Here is a 21,168-nt window from a genome sequence, read left to right on the forward strand (position 1 = left end):
CAAAGGTACTTGCAAACATAATGCCCTCAGCATGCAATGCCCTTAGAATCCTATCATCAGTTTGTAGCACGCAGTGTCTTTTAGTTACATATTATTCATATGTACACTCAATTCATAGCTATGGAATTCCTTTTTGGGGAACAAACGCACAAAATATGAACACAATTTTCAAACTCCAGAAAAGAGCCATAAGAAAACCAAAAGTACTAGTCGACCTCATTGTAAAGATCTGTTCAAAACACTGGGGGTTTGAACAGCATTTTCTACCAAGGAATAAAACTGTACAATAAATTACCAAAAGAGATTAAAGAAATTGCAAAAATACGCTTATTTAAAGAGGGACCTAAAAAGTACCTATTATGCAATACATTTCATACATTGAAGGATTATTTAGATAAAACAGAGTAGGGGCTTGATAAAAAAATGTTGTACAAATGACTAATAACAATAATGATTATAAAACGTCCAACATTCCACATAACACCTTCACTTTTTTTCCTTTCTAGAAATACTTACCCCCAAGCTATGCATGGCACAATACTAACACCTGTTCCTCCTCCTGAGCTCAACACCTCACTCATTATGGAGGGATGCTGACTCAGTTGTTCAGGATAGCAAGTGGGAAGTTGCAGTACAGAAAATGACACAGCGATCGCCAGTGTTTGTGTGTGTGTGTGTGTGTGTGTGTGTGTGTGTGTGTGTGTGTGTAGTGAGTGAAGTGTTATGAAACGATGTGTATATAGTGTGTGCAGTGACTGATAGTAAGATATGAGTGAACGGTGTGGCATTACGTTATTTAATAAGTTGTTTGTAAAAAAATTATTGTACACCAGGAGTAAATCTAATGATTATGTCTAACTAGAAGTCTGTAAATATATGTGTATACGAATTAGCTTATTTTAAATTGGTCTAAACTTGTAAATACTTTGACATGTCCTATATCCTTGTAAAAAGAGATCCATGGACGAATAAAGCTACTACTACTACTACTACTACTACTACTACTACTACGATACTCGATGACTGCATGGAAAGGAAAGCGACACTGCTTGGTAATTATGTCTGAGGACAATGACAAAAGAGGTGTCCTACAAGTATTAAGAATTACAGGTTATTATTCAGGAATGTTAGTCATTAAAGTTTGTTAAAGAAAGGCCACTCCGTAATGCCTGTACCATATTATATTCTGTCAGTTAACAGTCTTACGAAGTCGTAGCTATGCGGACGACGAAGGATGTAGCCGATGACAACGCTGAGCTGCCGCTGTTGCTGCTGCTGGTTGAGAACAAGTCGTCTCCAGAGCCACGGATAATTATGGGACAGGCAACAATTAGAATTACAGCTTTCTCCGCCTGTCCACTCCGACCGTGCTCCAAATACTTGCTGGTTAATAAAGTAGATGCGCCTACACTGGAGCCATCGTAACTGCACAAGCCGGCCGGGGTGGCCGAGCGGTTCTAGGCGCTTCAGTCTGGAACCGCGCGACCGCTGCGGTCGCAGGTTCTAATCCTGCCTCGGGCATGGATGTGTGTGATGTCCTTAGGTTAGTTAGGTTGAAGTAGTTGTAAGTTCTAGGGGACTGATGACCTCAGATGTTAAGTCCCATTGTGCTCAGAGTCATTTGAACCATTTCGTAACTCCACAACCTCGTCCGCGGGAGCGCCCAACAAGCTCTTCCACACTCTTTCAAGACTCAAGCTGCTGTGTTTCCTCGATGCTCGCACCGCAGTTGAGACTCTCCATTCGCAAAGATATACAACTGCACAGGTAATGTCATTTCGTCATTGCTGTCGGTACATTCGAACAAAGTTTCCTTGACGATTACCCAGAAATTTAAAATATCTACAAAGTGTAAAACTTTGCTTCGGCCGTTTTTCCCCGACATTTGAGGCTTTAATGGAGCAAGTTGGTTACAAAAAAATCAAATGTGTGTGAAATCTTATGGGGCTTGACTGCTAAGGTCATCAGTCCCTGAGCTCACACACTACTTAACCTAAATTATCCTAAGGACAAACACACACACCCATGCCCGAGGGAGGACTCGAACCGCCGCCGGGATCAGCCGCACAGTCCATGACTGGCGCCTTAGACCGCTCGGATAATCCCGCCAAATTGATTACACATGTATCATTCAAAGTGTTTTCCATCGCTGACCACTACTTTCTCCCATCTTTCGGGCAGTGTACGAATCTCGCGTCGAAAAAATTGTTCATCTTTTGAAGCGATCCACGAATCGATCCAGTTTGTGACTTCTTCATGAGATCGGAAGTGTTGGTCAGCCAGGCCGTGCGCCATTGATCTAAAGAGGTGATAGTCAGAGGGAGCAATGTCTGGAGAATACGGCGGGTGGGGTAGGACTCTTTTAACGTTTCCAAGTACGTTTCGACCTCTTTTGCAACGTGGGGTCGAGCGTTGTCGTGCTGCAAAATCACTTTATCGTGCCTCTCGCTGTATTGCGGCCGTTTGTCTTTTAATTCTCTGCTCAGACGCATTAGTTGCGTTCGACAACGAGTACCTGTGATTGTTTCACTTGGTTTTAACACCTCATAGTACACGTCGCCGAGTTGGTCCCACTAGTTGCAGAGCATGACCTTGGAGCCGTGAATATTCGGTTTGGCCGTAGACTTGAAAGCATGGCCGGGATATCCCCATGATTTTTTGCGTTTAGGGTTATCGTAATGAACCGATTTTTCGTCGCCGGTCACAATGGTATGCAGAAATCGCTTCCGTTTTTGACTCCGAGCAGCTGTTCACAAACACACAAACACCGTTCAACTTCTCTTGGTTTCAGCTCACACGGGACCCAATTTCCATCTTTCTGAATCATGCCCATAGCCTTGAGACGTTTTGAAATGGCTTGCTGTGTCACTCCCACTAATCGTGCCAATTCTTCTTGAGTTTGACGCGAGTCTTCACTCAGCAATGTGCCCAATTCTGTATCTTCGAAAACATTCTCTCTTCCACCACTACGACGTTAAGATCACCGTTCTTGAAGCTTTGAAACCACTCGAGGCACGTTCTTTCACTAACAGCGTCCTTACCATACGTACTTGACAGTATTCGATGAGACTCAGCCGCTGTTTTCTTCATAATGAAACAAAACAGTAACACCTCCCGCAAATGACGAGAATTAGGCTCGTAAACTGCCATTTTCAGTCAAGAACAACTTTATGATGCAGACACAAGTCGACTAATGTTTGAATGAGGTCGTGTTGACCGAGGTCCAAGCTAACTGCCTGACGTCTGCGATCTGTTTCTTTCGGCCGAGTCCCGGGTTCGATTCCCGGCGGGGTCAGGGATTTTCACCTGCCTCGAGATGACTGGGTGTTTGTGTTGTCCTCATCATTTCATCATCATCCAGGAAAGTGGCGAAATTGGACTGAGCAAAGATTGGATAATTGTACGGGCGCTGATAACCACGCAGTTGAGCGCCCCACAAACCAAACATCATCATCATCATCATCTTTCGGCCGCTACTTACTGTTGTCGCCACCTATCGGCAAACGGCGGAAGCAAAGTTGGTCATCTTGTACATTATCTAATTACATTTAGCTGTATACGTTTACAAATAATTACACAATTACATCCATTATATATTAAATATACTCTCTGTAATAAAGCCTAAAGATTCAGAATTGGCGGTATGATACTAGTTATCATATGGCGAAAAGCTTTGGATGGTTCAGAACGTATTTTATCTGCATTTTACAGCTATTAACAGTCTTGCATCACGATGGTACAGAAAATGTGCAAAACATCATATTGCCTGCTTGGTTTTAAGAATATCATGATATGAGAATTCGTGTGGCACCTCAAGCTTTTAAGTAGTTAAATGTAATAATAATATGGAAATATAACACCAGGAATCACTGTGCCACATGACATTAATCAAACAAAGAGGTAATTTTTAGTATGGATTGGAAGTGCAGGCTAGTTACCAGGGTTGTAGTAAGCATCTACTTCATTAATCAGATATTTGCATGGACCATTGACCACCAGGCTTAATTTTATGCAACGTGACTATCACAACATCCTTTTTTAAAAATGTTGTTGTTGTTGTGGTCTTCAGTCCTGAGACTGGTTTGATGCAGCTCTCCATGCTACTCTATCCTGTGCAACCTTCTTCATCTCCCAGTACCTACTGCAACCTATATCCTTCTGAATCTGCTTAGTGTATTCATCTCTTGGTTTCCCTCTACGATTTTTACCCTCCGCGCTGCCCTCCAATACTAAATTGGTGATCCCTTGATGCCTCAGAACATGTCCTCCCAACCGATCCCTTCTTCTGGTCAAGTTGTGCCACAAACTTCTCTTCTCCCCAATCCTATTCAATACTTCCTCATTAGTTATGTGATCTACCCATCTAATCTTCAGCATTCTTCTGTAGCACCACATTTCGAAAGCTTCTATTCTCTTCTTGTCCAAACTATTTATCGTCCATGTTTCACTTCCATACATGGCTACACTCCATACAAATACTTTCAGAAATGACTTCCTGACACTTAAATCTATACTCGATGTTAACAAATTTTCTTCTTCAGAAATGCTTTCCTTGGCATTGCCAGTCTACATTTTATATCCTCTCTACTTCGACCATCATCAGTTATTTTGCTCCCCAAATAGCAAAACTCCTTTACTACTTTAAGTGTCTGATTTCCTAATCTAATTCCCTCAGCATCACCCGACTTAACTAGACTACATTCCATTATCCTTGTTTTGCTATTGTCGATGTTCATCTTATATCCTCCTTTCAAGACACTGTCCATTCCATTCAACTGCTCTTCCAAGTCCTTTGCTGTCTCTGATAGAATTACAATGTCATCGGCGAACCTCAAAGTTTTTATTTCTTCTCCATGAATTTTAATACCTACTCCTAATTTTTCTTTTGTTTCCTTTACTGCTTGCTCAATATACAGATTGAACAACATCGGGGAGAGGCTACAACCCTGTCTTACTCCCTTCCCAACCACTGCTTCCCTTTCATGCCCCTCGACTCTTATAACTGCCACCTGGTTTCTGTACAAATTGTAAATAGCCTTTCGCTCCCTGTATTTTACCCCTGCCACCTTTAGAATTTGAAAGAGATTATTCCAGTCAACATTGTCAAAAGCTTTCTCTAAGTCTACAAATGTTAGAAACGTAGGTTTGCCTTTCCTTAATCTTTCTTCTAAGATAAGTCGTAAGGTCAGTATTGCCTCACGTGTTCCAGTGTTTCTACGGAATCCAAACTGATCTTCCCCGAGGTTGGCTTCTACTAGTTTTTCCATTCGTCTGTAAAGAATTCGTGTTAGTATTTTGCAGCTGTGACTTATTAAACTGATAGTTCGGTAATTTTCACATCTGTCAACACCTGCTTTCTTTGGGATTGGAATTATTACATTCTTCTTGAAGTCTGACGGTATTTCGCCTGTTTCATACATCTTGCTCACCAGATGGTAGAGTTTCGTCAGGACTGGCTTTCCCAAGGCCGTCAGTAGTTCCAATGGAATATTGTCTACTCCGGGGGCCTTGTTTCGACTCAGGTGTTTCAGTGCTCTGTCAAACTCTTCACGCAGAATCATATCTCCCATTTCATCTTCATCTACATCCTCTTCCATTTCCATAATATTGTCCTCAAGTACATGGCCCTTGTATAGACCCTCTATATACTCCTTCCACCTTTCTGCTTTCCCTTCTTTGCTTAGAACTGGGTTTCCATCTGAGCTCTTGATATTCATACAAGTCGTTCTCTTATCTCCAAAGGTCTCTTTAATTTTCCTGTATGCAGTATCTATCTTACCCCTAGTGAGATAGGCCTCTACATCCTTACATTTGTCCTCTAGCCATCCCTGCTTAGCCATTTTGCACTTCCTGTCGATCTCATTTTTGAGACGTTTGTATTCCTTTTTGCCTGCTTCATTTACTGCATTTTTATATTTTCTCCTTTCATCAATTAAATTCAATATTTCTTCTGTTACACAAGGATTTCTACTAGCCCTCGTCTTTTTACCTACTTGATCCTCTGCTGCCTTCGCTACTTCATCCCTCAAAGCTACCCATTCTTCTTCTACTGTATTTCTTTCCCCCATTCCTGTCAATTGTTCCCTTATGCTCTCCCTGAAACTCTGTACAACCTCTGGTTCTTTCAGTTTATCCAGGTCCCATCTCCTTAAATTCCCACCTTTTTGCAGTTTCTTCAGTTTTAATCTGCAGGTCATAACCAATAGATTGTGGTCAGAGTCCACATCTGCCCCTGGAAATGTCTTACAATTTAAAACCTGGTTCCTAAATCTCTGTCTTACCATTATATAATCTATCTGATACCTTTTAGTATCTCCAGGGTTCTTCCATGTATACAACCTTCTTTCATGATTCTTAAACGAAGTGTTAGCTATGATTATGTTGTGCTCTGTGCAAAATTCTACCAGGCGGCTTCCTCTTTCATTTCTTAGCCCCAATCCATATTCACCTACTATGTTTCCTTCTCTCCCTTTTCCTACACTCGAATTCCAGTCACCAATGACTATTAAATTTTCGTCACCCTTCACAATCTGAATAATTTCTTTTATTTCATCATACATTTCTTCAATTTCTTCGTCATCTGCAGAGCTAGTTGGCATATAAACTTGTACTACTGTAGTAGGTGTGGGCTTCGTATCTATCTTGGCTACAATAATGCGTTCACTATGCTGTTTGTAGTAGCTTACCCGCATTCCTATTTTCCTATTCATTATTAAACCTACTCCTGCATTACCCCTATTTGATTTTGTGTTTATAACCCTGTAGTCACCTGACCAGAAGTCTTGATCCTCCTGCCACCGAACTTCACTAATTTCCACTATATCTAACTTCAACCTATCCATTTCCCTTTCTAAATTTTCTAACCTACCTGCCCGATTAAGGGATCTGACATTCCACGCTCCGATCCGTAGAACGCCAGTTTTCTTTCTCCTGATAACGACGTTCTCTTGAGCAGTCCCCGCCCGGAGATCCGAATGGGGGACTATTTTACCTCCGGAATATTTTACCCAAGAGGACGCCATCATCATTTAATCATACAGTAAAGCTGCATGCCCTCGGGAAAAATTACGGCTGTAGTTTCCCCTTGCTTTCAGCCGTTCGCAGTACCAGCACAGCAAGGCCGTTTTGGTTATTGTTACAAGGCCAGATCAGTCAATCATCCAGACTGTTGCCCTTGCAACTACCGAAAAGGCTGCTGCCCCTCTTCAAGAACAACACGTTTGTCTGGCCTCAACAATCTACGGTACGGCTATCTGTATCGCTGAGGCACGCAAGCCTCCCCACCAACGGCAAGGTCCATGGTTCATGGGGGGGTTTTAAAACTGTATGACGGTTAAATACTTTGCTCAAGATGCAAGTGAATTTCAATTTGTAAATAATTTTCTTTAAAATTAAAGAGGCATTTCCGCTCTCTCAGGCAGTGTTGTTTGCTTAGGATTACATATTTTGAAGACTAGTAAATGTTGAGCCTGCACAGAGGACGTGTAGCTGCAACTTACAGACATTGCAGACAGTGTATAAAAAGCGAGTCCAAAGCAAAGCGGGTCATGATCAAAGTTCTGCATAAAACCAGGAAGTGCATCAGGCCGTCAGTTCAGAACATGGTGTTGGCAGCAGTGTGTGAACGAGTCTTTATGAAGTACTGATGGTGAGATTTGACTTTGTTTCATGATTCTTGTTGAGTACTGAGCAAACAGTTGGCAACACTCGGGAGCCTACCAGTGCGCGCCTGCGCTCTTGGACTCGTGGCCCCTGACGCTGCGTGCAGACTTCAACCAGAGGGGGTGGCATGATCTTCCCCCCCCCCCCCCCCTTTCTTACACTGAATGCTCTTTTGCTGCTGTGTGGAATGAAAATATCAACAAGGAGTCTACACTGAGTTCATATCATTTAAACGATTATACACTCCTGGAAATTGAAATAAGAACACCGTGAATTCATTGTCCCAGGAAGGGGAAACTTTATTGACACATTCCTGGGGTCAGATACATCACATGATCACACTGACAGAACCACAGGCACATAGACACAGGCAACAGAGCATGCACAATGTCGGCACTAGTACAGTGTATATCCACCTTTCGCAGCAATGCAGGCTGCTATTCTCCCATGGAGACGATCGTAGAGATGCTGGATGTAGTCCTGTGGAACGGCTTGCCATGCCATTTCCACCTGGCGCCTCAATTGGACCAGCGTTCTCGCTGGACGTGCAGACCGCGTGAGACGACGCTTCATCCAGTCCCAAACATGCTCAATGGGGGACAGATCCGGAGATCTTGCTGGCCAGGGTAGTTGACTTACACCTTCTAGAGCACGTTGGGTGGCACGGGATACATGCGGACGTGCATTGTCCTGTTGGAACAGCAAGTTCCCTTGCCGGTTTAGGAATGCTAGAACGATGGGTTCGATGACAGTTTGGATGTACCGTGCACTATTCAGTGTCCCCTCGACGATCACCAGTGGTGTACGGCCAGTGTAGGAGATCGCTCCCCACACCATGAAGCCGGGTATTGGCCCTGTGTGCCTCGGTCGTATGCAGTCCTGATTGTGGCGCTCACCTGCACGGCGCCAAACACGCATACGACCATCATTGGCACGAAGGCAGAAGCGACTCTCATCGCTGAAGACGACACGTCTCCATTCGTCCCTCCATTCACGTCTGTCGCGACACCACTGGAGGCGGGCTGCACGATGTTGGGGCGTGAGCGGAAGACGGCCTAACGGTGTGCAGGACCGTAGTCCAGCTTCATGGAGACGGTTGCGAATGGTCCTCGCCGATACCCCAGGAGCAACAGTGTCCCTAATTTGCTGGGAAGTGGCGGTGCGGTCCCCTACGGCACTGCGTAGGATCCTACGGTCTTGGCGTGCATCCGTGCGTCGCTGCGGTCCGGTCCCAGGTCGACGGGCACGTGCACCTTCCGCCGACCACTGGCGACAACATCGATGTACTGTGGAGACCTCTCGCCCCACGTGTTGAGCAATTCGGCGGTACGTCCACCCGGCCTCCCGCATGCCCACTATACGCCCTCGCTCAAAGTCCGTCAACTGCACATACGGTTCACGTCCACGCTGTCGCGGCATGCTACCAGTGTTAAAGACTGCGATGGAGCTCCGTATGCCACGGCAAACTGGCTGACACTGACGGCGGCGGTGCACAAATGCTGCGCAGCTAGCGCCATTCGACGGCCAACACCGCGGTTCCTGGTGTGTCCGCTGTGCCGTGCGTGTGATCATTGCTTGTACAGCCCTCTCGCAGTGTCCGGAGCAAGTATGGTGGGTCTGACACACCGGTGTCAATGTGTTCTTTTTTCCATTTCCAGGAGTGTATAAAGCATTCCACTGGATGACTATGAGCCTACTTTGCTGTTGTGTTCATGATCAGATCTCATAAACTAATGTTCTCCCACATGAGAATAACATGGTTTCTGTAATAATGTTGGTTGTTTGTACAAATCTGGCGCATGGAAGACTTATCTCTGGAAATTTGTGTCACAAGGACACTTTGTGAACTTGATGATTCGTGATAACCTATCTACTAACCTCCTCTAACATATTATACTATGTCCGTTACGCTAGAAAAGCCCTTTTAATGTGTTCTAACTATTTTCGAGTTATTTATCGTATTGAGTGCAGAATGGCACAAAAATTAATAGCACTTGTTTATATTGCAAAATATATGGGTGTGAATAATTATTTGCAGTTCGGTGGTCCCAAGTTTTCGAAAATAAATTATGTTTGTATGTAAAATTGTTCTACACAAAAATGTATTGTTTTTATCCTGGCCTAATGTGCAGAATAAGAGTAAAAACTTTTTCGCTTCCGGGGTACGGTTCAATTACATATTTTTGTAGTGCAAAACTATGCTCACTTGAAAGGATGGTTGCCTTTGTGGCTTCATATTCGCCAAAGGCTCATGTTTGTCGTTACCTGTATTGTGCTTGCTGACAGGGTTGACACGTTACTGATAGTAAATAGATTCAAGAATAGTAATTTCAATGATTTAACATAAGTTTTAAAAAAGGGCAGGTGCCGCCAGATGGTGGTTGTGCGTATTGTCTTCCGCAGTACGTACGGCTCAGCACGGTAATACAGCCAATGTTTCGTACCTTGTTCGGCATGAAGCTGAGAATGCAACATATAGGGGAAATTGACCACCATCACAAACTTTTCAATATTCGTGGGGCCTGTATCCTACTGGTACAGACCGCGCAACGACGTCGTTGTTAGTAGACGAATAGCTGAATCATTCTTTGCGTAGCTTGTGTGAAGAGACACATAAAATGACCTGTCCAAGTATCTCAGGGACGTATATGGAAAGACGCAGTGCAAAGTAATGATTGAATTCGAAACCATTTGGTCTTCGACATCTACTAACAATGTGCCGTCGACTCATCTGTTCCAGCCGCGATACTCCGAAAATACGTCACACAAATTAAAAATCACATGAAAGTGACGTGATTTTCGTTAGGAATGAAAGGCAGAATAACTTTAAATTCGTATTATATTAAGAAAACTTAATATAACAATATAACAGTATTGACAATGCACACAGCAGAATGGTTTCGGTACCTTGTGAGACGAGACAACGAAAGATAAAATTCACAAGGAATAACAAAATACCGAAATACAAAAATATTAGACGAACGAAATTAATCCAGCGATTAGATATGAGGTCTTAGGAGTCGATACACTCACGTAAATTCGCAAATTTAAAGTAAGAGCACAGGTGCATTATTTAGAGGATTATCTCACAAACTGTTCATACATGCAGAATGGGCAGTAATACGTGGTGAAGACAACAGGTGCACGCGAGTGGCTCTTTGTGCTTCGTGGTGGAGCATGTGAGGCAGTTGCAAATCTGTGTCATTCCAAGGGGTGGAGGCCCGTTACGCAAAGCGTTGGACGAGGCTCTTCTATGTCTTGCTATGCGGAGCATCCGCTTAAGTAACAGCCATAAGATTAAATTAGCAAGTTTTGCACTGTACACAACATCACAACGGTACACGGTAATCTTGACATTAAATCTTTCCCATCATCGAAAATTAAAATTAATGACCCGCCAGGTTAGGCGAGAGCGCTAAAGCGCTGCTTCCTGGACTCGGGTAGGCGTGTCGGCCCCGGATCGAATCCGCCCGGCAGCTTAACGACGGAGGCCGGTGTGCCGGCCAGCCTGGATGTGGTTTTTAGGCGGTCTTCCACATCCAACTAGGTGAATACCGGGCTGGTCCCCACGTCCCGCCTCAGTTACATGGCTCGCAGGCATCTCAACACATTCGCACTATTCCATGTATTATACTAGACACAGACATTTGGGGTACACTAATTCCGTCCTGGTGGGTATGGGCTGGGGGCAGGAAGGGCGTCCAGCCACCCCTTAAACATTAACATGCCAAATCCGATTCACCATGCCGACCCTGCATCATTGCAGGACAAAGGCACAAGCAAAAAAATCGGAAATTAAAATTAATGCTGATGTGCAATTGTGAAATATTTAATAAAAAGGTCTTTAGCTTGATGTCTGTCCTTAATTTACTTCATCACAAATCAAGGCAAAGCAAAACACGATCTCCACTACAAACGTTATGTGCTGTCCCTGACCCAGAGAATCTCGGTAAACATATTTTAAACAAACCTTGTTCCCCCAAAAAGTTTGTTTTAAAAAATCGTCCCGTACTCGATCACAGGTCTGCACGTGTGATGATCTAAGCGAGATGTGCACTACACATAGCAAATTCAGAAAGAGTGGCATGTTCCAAACTATACAAGACATTGTGGCAACACAGGCCGGCGAAAATACGAAAGTGACACAGAAGCAAACAAACTTCCTAACATAAATACGATCAAGATCGCTCCTCGCTCTATTGGAAAAACCTGTATCTGACAAGAACTCTAAACATCTCAGCCCCAGGGCATAATTTGCAGCTTGCGGTAGGCCAAAAACCTCATAATATCGCCTTTAGTGCAATCTGTGACCACGCAGAACATAAAAGCCATAAATCCTCCCCCCCCCCCCCATGCCGCACATGCTAGAGTCATCTCCAACGTCATAATTCGTTACACCCTTCAAAACTCTAATACAAATGGCAGAAATTAATGGTTTTTGCAAAAAAAATAAATTGTCAGCTAACAACAAAAAGAAACTTGTTTCACGCAACGTACGGAAGGTTAGGTTTGCTTACGTTAGGTTAAACGCTGTTAAAAGAAAATGAGGTGGGGTATCGTGGGTAAAGCACCTTTTTAGAGCATCAATACATATTGCTTTCTTAACGCTCGCCAATGAGAATAAAAACACACTTCGACAGCATTTCATTATCTAAAAAATTTGTAAAACATGCAGTATGGGATTACTGTGCCACGTAATTGTGAGATAGGGAAACATGGGCGTACATACATCCACAAAATGATTGGCCAGTCCGTCAAGTCCCAACGTTCTACGCATAATTTTACTACTGACTTTGTGTTACACAAATTTTTTTGATTAACTGCTGGCTGCAGGACAGCTTAACGAAACGCACAATCGACCCTCAAAAATGATATACGTGCAAACTGTGGAAACCACAGGTATTAAAAGGAATATGACACAAACAAAAACTTATGGTTATAAAAATGGATGAGACAGAGTGGTACTGGATTCATTTGTTGTCGCTACCAGATACGGCTATAAGTGACCATCTTGGTATGAAAGAATGAAAAATACCCCTCACGTGGCACACACATTGAGACACAGAGACACATTTACTGGTATATTCATTGCACGTCTAATGAATATACCAGTAAATCGGTTTGCATTTCTCAGTTAGTGAGACATTTGAGCAGTGTTATTTATTCTTTCATGCCAAGATGATGTGTTGTGACGGAAAGTGATAGTAAAGGTAAATGAATACAGTACAGCACTGTGTCATGCATTTTCAAAACATAGTACTGTTGTTGATAGCTGCCTGAAAAAGAAAGTGAGAACTTCCAGGTAGGAGAACATAACATTTTAAAAGCTGTGACGGAACACACCGCTTCTTCAGCGTTCCCAATCCTGCCAAGTCGTCTCTGACCTCGTCATACTTTAGTGTAGGACTGTCCTCAGTCTGCCCTCGCTTTCTATATATTCTTGAACCACGACAGTTGACTAGAGCCTGGGGCTGGATATGGAATTTCGATTATTTCCACTGCTCCATTTTCCTCCTTCCTTGATTGACCTTGCACTCCATTTCCTGGCTGGGAACTCTCATCGTAATGTCTGGGTTTTTCATTTCACCAATTAGTTCTCTGATTTTGACACCAGCTGCTGTTGTTACTTCCAACTACACTACGATAAGTGCACTGATTCTCTTGTGAGTTACTGCACTGATATTTTCCTGTTGTGACACTAACTCTCCTATCTTCTTGCACGTACACGTAGAAATCTGGCAGAATTAGTTTGTTTGCCTCCAGGTTACTGTTTTCAACACAGAGCAGAGATCTTTAATGCTCTTTTTAATATGTCCATCTAAAACGCCATAGGAAAAATACTGAGGTATACAATGAAAGTGAAGTTTATTGCATCACAAAAAGCTAGACTTTTCCAACGGGAGTTCAGATAAAAATTGAACATTGTAACACCCCAAGAAACCCAAAAACCCAAATATGAATGTCATGATAATTTTAAGAAGGGAACAGTGTTACCCTGACAGGTACGACAACTTTGACAATAATATAACACCTTAAAGTTTTGATGAATACCAATTTCAATAATTAATGAGTATGTCATGATATAAAGCTAGACAGAAAGAAAGGTTTTTTTAATTAGCTATCAAACATCTTAGCTATAACTGCAAATCAGTACCACGAAAGTTATGTCCAAAGTAATATGTTGGTCAGAGATAACATTTATTGTGAAAGTGAGTTGTAAACGCGGTGAAAAGGAAATTCAATGCGTCTACAATGCTCGATCATGGAAAAGTTAGTCGCTTGCTAGCTTACTTGCTATCAAGTCGAGAGAGAGCACCGTTTGTTATAGTACTACAAACGGAACGCTACGAGATTGTTTCTTTTTTTTAAAAAAAGACATATTGTGTGATAGAGATGCGCGGACTTTGTTCTCAGTTATTCTGACTTGAGAACTTGAACTGAAGTGATATTCTGATAATCTACGACTTGTTAATGAACTTTAATTATTGGAGATATTATTGTTGGACACAACCTTCATCAAAGTGAACATTTACAACGAAGAATGGACATAGTATCGAAGACTGCAATACCTGATTAGCCTGGAGTAGGAAACATTAATACGACGACACTAAGATAATACAAATACGCCGATTGTAAAAGTTGTCGTAATTGTCACGATCACCGAACTGAAAATCTCACGTGTTGGCTCCATCATTAACTGAACTGTGTGATAGTTGATGATCAAAATTAACTAACTGTGAACATTTTAATTGAAGGAGTGACTTGATGAACATTGAGCATTGAAAGGAGTGTTTTGCCGAAATAATATTACGACGCACCAAAGCAAGATAGCATTATAGATTATCTCAGGATATGCGTCGTGCCGTAGTGAACAGTTCTGCATAGCAAAGTAACAACTACTGATACTGAACCGCAAATGAATTTTTCCTCGCTTCAGTGCTGTGAAACGACGCCGGTGATGAGTGATTCACTCAATACTGCAATAACCAACTAACCGGGCATGGCAAATCATCATAAAACCATAACAGACAATTAAAATCAGCAGTTCGCATCGCTGAGAAGACTGTGCGGACTCGCAAACGGACTTTCATACATTACGCGAGGAACAATTTTCATTAGAGATTTTCAGGTGCTGTTCCACGTTATCCGACGGGGACAACCATCACTGCGCGTCCCGTCTCCATTCCACCGACCGAGCTCTAGCAGTAGCGGCTCAACATCAACAGCGTCAACAAAAGGGGAAAGGGAACGTCACAATAAGCAACAATAAAATAATATCTGAGGTAGAAGACCTGATAATGTCGCAGTACATTAAACCTCCAAACACTATGGTTCCTGCACAAAGTTTGTTATAACTAGAGTCTGGAAGGGACACTTCAACGTTATAGTCCTGAGAGCACAAGAAATTAAGTTTGGCATAGCCGATGACAAGAACGATAAAAATATTACCAAGTTCAATTGACGTTGGGTACACGTTTCCTCCTTGTAGAGGCCACACTGGCTGCTGACGGATAGTAAAGTTGATGCGGATGACAATGTAGCAGGGATGGTGGTTCCAGAATGAGATTCTGATTGCTGGAATGTTTCCACTCAGAATAAAATGACCCTTAGTGGTCAGAGCACTGACGCAAATTCTGACCGTGCCCCAGGATGTTGTACTCCGCCGTCAGGCCACGAGTGGCCTACCGGGACCAGCCGACCGCCGTGTCATCCTCAGGGGAGGATGCGGATAGAAGGGGCGAGGGGTCAGCACACTGCTCTCCCGGTCGTTATGTGGTATTCTTGACCGAAGCCGCTGCTATTCGGTCGAGTAGCTCCTCAATTACCATCACGAGGCTGAGTGCACCCCGAAAAATGGCAACAGCGCATGACGGCCTGGATGGTCACCCATCCAAGTGCCGGCCACGCCCGACAGCGCTTAACTTCGGTGATCTCACGGGAACCGGTGTATCCACTGCGGCAAGGCCGTTGCCCCTAGGATATTGGCTGTACTATTTTCGGTCATGGGGACCATGGAAGACAAAGTGTCCCCAGGACCAAAACCTATAGCAAGATACTAATTTTCTTTTAGCATCTTGTCGAAAAACATTGAATAAGTTGCAGCAGTTTAAAAGAGAAAAATATTTTGCATGCTGTAGGTTAACGTTTCTTTTTTTTTTTCATTACTTGTGCACCTAGACACGTTTCCCCTTATTTACAACGCATCTTCAGTGGGTGTCAGTTCAGCGTTCAAATGGTTCAAATGGCTCTGAGCACTATGGGACTCAATTGCTGAGGTCATTAGTCCCCTAGAACTTAGAACTAGTTAAACCTAACTAACCTAAAGACATCACAAACATCCATGCCCGAGGCAGGATTCGAACCTGCGACCGTAGCGGTCTTGCGGTTCCAGACTGCAGCGCCTTTAGTCAGTTCAGCGTCTAATTCATTATTCGTAAGCCAAAGAGCTTACTCTCATGTGGAAAACAGGTTGAAAGGTGGTTGCAGTTTTCCTTGTGGTCACCCTATTTTCGCAACATATCGCTGTAACTCCCATTTTCTGTGTCTAGGGTCTCTAGACAAAGGTAATGGCAGTTACAGTGAAACAGAGCGACCACAAGAAAAACTATAAGCTTTCAACCAATTACTTACAAATAATGAATTAGACGATGATATGACACCCACTGGAGATGCATTGTAAATGAGGCGAAACATGCCTTGGTGCACAAGTAAAATAAAGAAAAAGCTCATGTTCAGCACGGAAAAGGCGTTTTTGTTCTTAACTACTGCAATTTATATGCAGCTTTTACAAAAGGAACCACTACAAGGAACTTGTTACATTGAATAAGATTGGAAGCATGTTGCTCCTATTGGCGCAGCTTTTGTGATACAGACTAGTGCAATTTCATAATTCCAGATTATGTAAGGATCGTACAATGTCTTGTGACTGCTGAAAGTTTTTCGATTACGTCCCTGCTCATATGGCTACTCATGAATTCCAACTTCCTTTATATTAACCCGAAATTCATCAGGCTGTCTGTAGACTGTCTAATAGGTTTCAATATGCAAGTCATCACCTGCGTCATAAGTGAAGAATTTCCCCAATGAGATGAAATGCTTATCGTAAAAGTTCAGCCCCATTGATGGATACAGACTCTGATGCCACTGTAGAGGACAAGGGGTTATTGTTAGGAAATGTGGTGCGAAACTGTAATTTAGTGTGCCACACCCTACAGCCCCGGCCACGTCACCCACTCCGGTCATCCTATTACATCACGAACAGTTCTATCACAATGCCCTATCTTGTGTAACACTAGTTCACGAACTCTTAGAAATATCTCGCTCACTATTGCCCTTCTGAACACCTTCCGCTACTGATGTGAATGGCGTCGTAACTTGCAGTCGCTTAGTGTCTGTCCTTAACACACACACACACACACACACATATATATATATATATATATATATATATATATATATATATATATATATATATTGTCAAAGTAAGGGCAACTTCTTCATCACGAAGAAGATACTGAAGCTGTGGTGTTTGACTGCCAAATTGTTTCCTGTGTGCTATGGCATTCCTCTCTTAATTGTGCACTTCTTTCCTGCCTGCATCGGCTGTCCTTTTTCTCTCCTGATCTTTTTTCCTAGCTGCATGTATCTCTTTTAGGACGGAATGGAATTTCACTCATAATTACGAAATTCGAACTGCTCTCTGCCAAAGTCGAATGCTAATTGTAGACACATGGACGTCGACAACTGTCTGTGAAGTGCGTTCGGATAGCCGAATGGCCGTCTGCCTTCATTACTGAAAGCACCTAAAATCGAACAGTTTATCAGAAATTAAGCACAGATTGAGTATGACGATCTTGTTGTCATCCGCTGGTATATAGTGTGCAGTGTGGTATATGCGAATCTGATTAACAACGAACTATGTGCTAGAATTCTACACACAACTAGTCTCAGATTCCATCACTTGGACAAGTACATTTGTGACGTAGCTGTGGTACATGCAGAACTTGGAACGAAGACGATCCGAGGTCCATTTCGAGAAGGTGGTATCTGCTTTCTGCCCATATGGGAAGATGATTAGCCATATGGCTGAAAAGTGGTCTCATTTTACCACGCACCCGGTTCTCAATGGTCTGTGACAGTCCCACATCGAGCTGACCAAACGTGTGTCGTTCTTCTTGCATGTTGGCGGGTGCCATGCCATTTGAAGACGCGCTTGGGATGTGACCAAGGTGGACACGTCCACTGCAGCTGTATGTAATGCAGTCGCACAAAGTTACTGCCTAGGGACGGACGGGTCACAACCACGTCGACGACGCTTCCACTATGTCTGGTGAGGTTCTCCATAACGATCTCTGGCCGTGGCCTGTGCCAGCTCCTTCAAATGAACCATTTCCGTCTCTGGTAGTATTTCACGTTGTTGTGGATGGAACGATGTCCTTGCCTTTCGCCCTCTTAGCCCACCTGTCCTGTGCAGTTGTGAGCATCCTCTAGTGAGATGGATGGACTTCAACTCTATGGTCATGCCTACTGATGCTTTTGTACCTTACTGACCCAGGCGTTATGAGATACTGAAGACCATGTGCGTAAGCAATGGTTCGCCAAAGAGACGTTGGAAGCGTCGGGTCGCCAATCAGACACCCATCGGACACAATCTTAAGATGATTAGGACCCAACCTGTCAAAGTCGTCTCTCAGTTGATGATTCCGTGGTGGAACAACAAGCCCACTCACATCAAAGGCAAGACCATCATTGCATACATCCAGTGCTGCGCCTATAGATGTTAATCAACAGCTGGCCAGCGGCATTTTTAACTGAAAACACAACACCATCTATGAACCCGACACGGGCTCTAGTGGATGCACTGCGTTCTAGCAATTCTGTGTGGTCTGATAATGTAGAAGACGAAACATCCATCGTCGCGACATCAGCGAATACTGCTTGAGCCGTGCTGCGGCTCGCGTTGGTGCTGTTTGTATGTTTCGGCCTTCTGTAGGGGGCCAGATGGTATCGTTTAGTTGGCATGGTTGCGGTTGTTTGTCTTCTTCTCGTTTCGCCACTCCGTTTCGCAAGCGTTGCGTGTCCGCTAGTGGCAGCAGCGGTGGTTATCGATATGTAGTAACTGTTTGCACTATCTTTGGGGCCACGTCGTTGTTTTTCCGGGTCATGTGAGTGTCAGTTCGGTTGGGGACTCAGGAGGAGCCAGCTCCACGCAGTGCCAGAACACGCTGGGACCGCTGGTAGCATGCATCGACTACCGGATGGAAGGGCTGTGGTCACGATGGTGAACGACCTCGTCGTAAACTGGATCCAGCAAACTCTAAGATGAGTGCATCTCAATCAAAGTAGAGAAACCTCCACCATTGATAATATCTCGCGATTCTCCAGCGACTTGGGTTCGTGTTGCTGCTCGCAGTGTCGCCGAGGCGAAGAGCAGCGAATGGAGTGCTTGGGGAAGGCGGATCTGATTAGCTTTCCTCGACTGCTTGTTACTATTTACTGCGTTGAACTTGTCACAATATGTTAAGTACAACCAGCGGTAATTTTTCTTGCCTGGTGGCCGATAATGCCCCAGTTACCTTCTCTGGGGGCCGGTTGGTGAGTCTTCTACTCTGGTGGTAGTGATTGCTTTCTCGTTCCGCGCACTCTAAGCACAGTATTCTGGGGACGCAGTGCAGACCGCCGGTCACGGCTTTGGCGTGTTGTTTCATCGTTGCATTTGGTTTATCGGACGCCAGGTAGCTTCAGCAAGATTATAATTGGTCATTCGCTAGACTGCTACTAGTCTGAGTTACCATTCTGTGACGTAAATGCAACTCTTGGCTGCCTATCTCATCGCTCGCGAAAGTGTTTGTTTCGGGACCTTCTCAGAGGTCGGTTCCTGGAGCACCGTCTGGATCAGTTGCTTGTTTTTTTAATTAACTTTTGCTATTATATTTGCTGTTTTACAGAAGGTTTCAAATTTTTTTGTATTATTGCCGTTGCTGGCGTGTAAGGCCTTCAGCCGTGATTGTGGTCATTTGCCTTAAAATTCTAATTTGATATTTGTATTTTAGCAGTAAGCCTTAAAACCTTATTTACTGCCTTTCCTGGCATCTGATGCTGTCTGCTGTGTTTGTGGCGACTTGCCTTTAATATTTCAATACCTGTAATTTGTAAGTTGCAGCGAGTTTTAAACAATTCTTAATTTATTGCCATTCCTGGCGTGTAAGGCCTTCAGCCCAGATCACAGTGGCTTGCTTTCAAAACATTATCTGTTTTATCTGTATTTAATGGTGACTTGCTAAGTTGTAACTCACTGAAAACACTATTATTTACAAACCTATTTATTCCTTCATTAATAACATGTGGTATTTTTTATTTATTGTTGAGTCTGGAATGACTGGTTTAAAATAAATTGTGTGAAACTGTAAAAGGCAACCAATACTAACTAATTACGGTCCCGTCCACAATCTTAACCGAATCCTGCCTTCCCTTGACTGCCAGGTTTCACTGCTGCTCCAACCCACGACTGTTTTTCGACTGAGTACTTTATGGAGATGTGCCTCCTGCTGGAACGACACTTCTATTCGACGCAGCTGTTCCTGCCTCAATGACTGTCCCAGTAGTCACAACTCCACAAAAAACACCATTGGGAAACCGGTCACACTACAGTTGCTCCGCAAAATGTTGCGTGCGTCGGACCTTGATGTTGCCCTCCTGGAAGAAATTCATCCACTGATGTTTCCGGCTACTTTGGCTATGCTGTGTGCTGACAGTGGTGGTGGAATGGATCTAATCCTAAAAGAAGTCATTCTGGTTAGCAAAGTGACTCATATACTGTCGGCTAGAGGTAAGGAGTTTGTATCCTGCCTGAGACGCCATGCTAAACCCGCAGGAAGGACAGGTAGTTTAAATTTTGGAAAGAGGCCAAAATTAGTGGCTGTCAGTTACACTCGAACATACAGCTTTATTTATTTGACCAAACATTACAAGAGCCCAGAAAATTTAAAAAAAAACAGCATTAATTTACTGGCTGAATGCGCCATACAGTCTTGCCTTAAGGGCAAGACCACTTTAATTTAAAATCGGCTGACAGCCAATAACATAAGACTCAAACCAAAATCAGAAATTTAATAGGCAGAAGGCCCAAGTTATTTCAATTAGGCTGAAGGCCCAAACAATCTCGCACCTTAAGAGCAAAACAACTTTAATTTTAAAAAAATGGGCTGAAGGCCCATCTCTTAAGACTCAAACCAAAATAAATCTTTAAAAGGCCAAAAGGCCTTATCTGAAAACAGTTCTTTAATTAGGCTGAAGGCCCAAACAATCTTATGCCTTAAGGACAAAACAGCCTTAATGTAAAAATCAGCTAGAAGCCATACAAATACAAACAAAAAGGACAAATAAGAAAGGCAGTACACGCAACGGCGCTCAGAAGTTTCTGAGGGTAGGCCTGGAATTCAAACACTAACGCTTGCTTAGGTGAGACAGGCAGTCGGTCCAACCATTCTCGATCTGACGACAACC

The 21,168-nt window shown here is 43.5% G+C and overlaps 1 pseudogene; it reads right to left on the reverse strand.

The window, feature by feature from the left end:
* Positions 1-15,517: 15,517 nt before the first annotated feature.
* LOC124597675 lies at positions 15,518-15,635 on the reverse strand (annotated as a pseudogene).
* Positions 15,636-21,168: the final 5,533 nt, after the last annotated feature.

This window comes from Schistocerca americana, chromosome 2 (assembly GCF_021461395.2).
Source record: "Schistocerca americana isolate TAMUIC-IGC-003095 chromosome 2, iqSchAmer2.1, whole genome shotgun sequence".
NCBI lineage: Eukaryota > Metazoa > Arthropoda > Insecta > Orthoptera > Acrididae > Schistocerca > Schistocerca americana.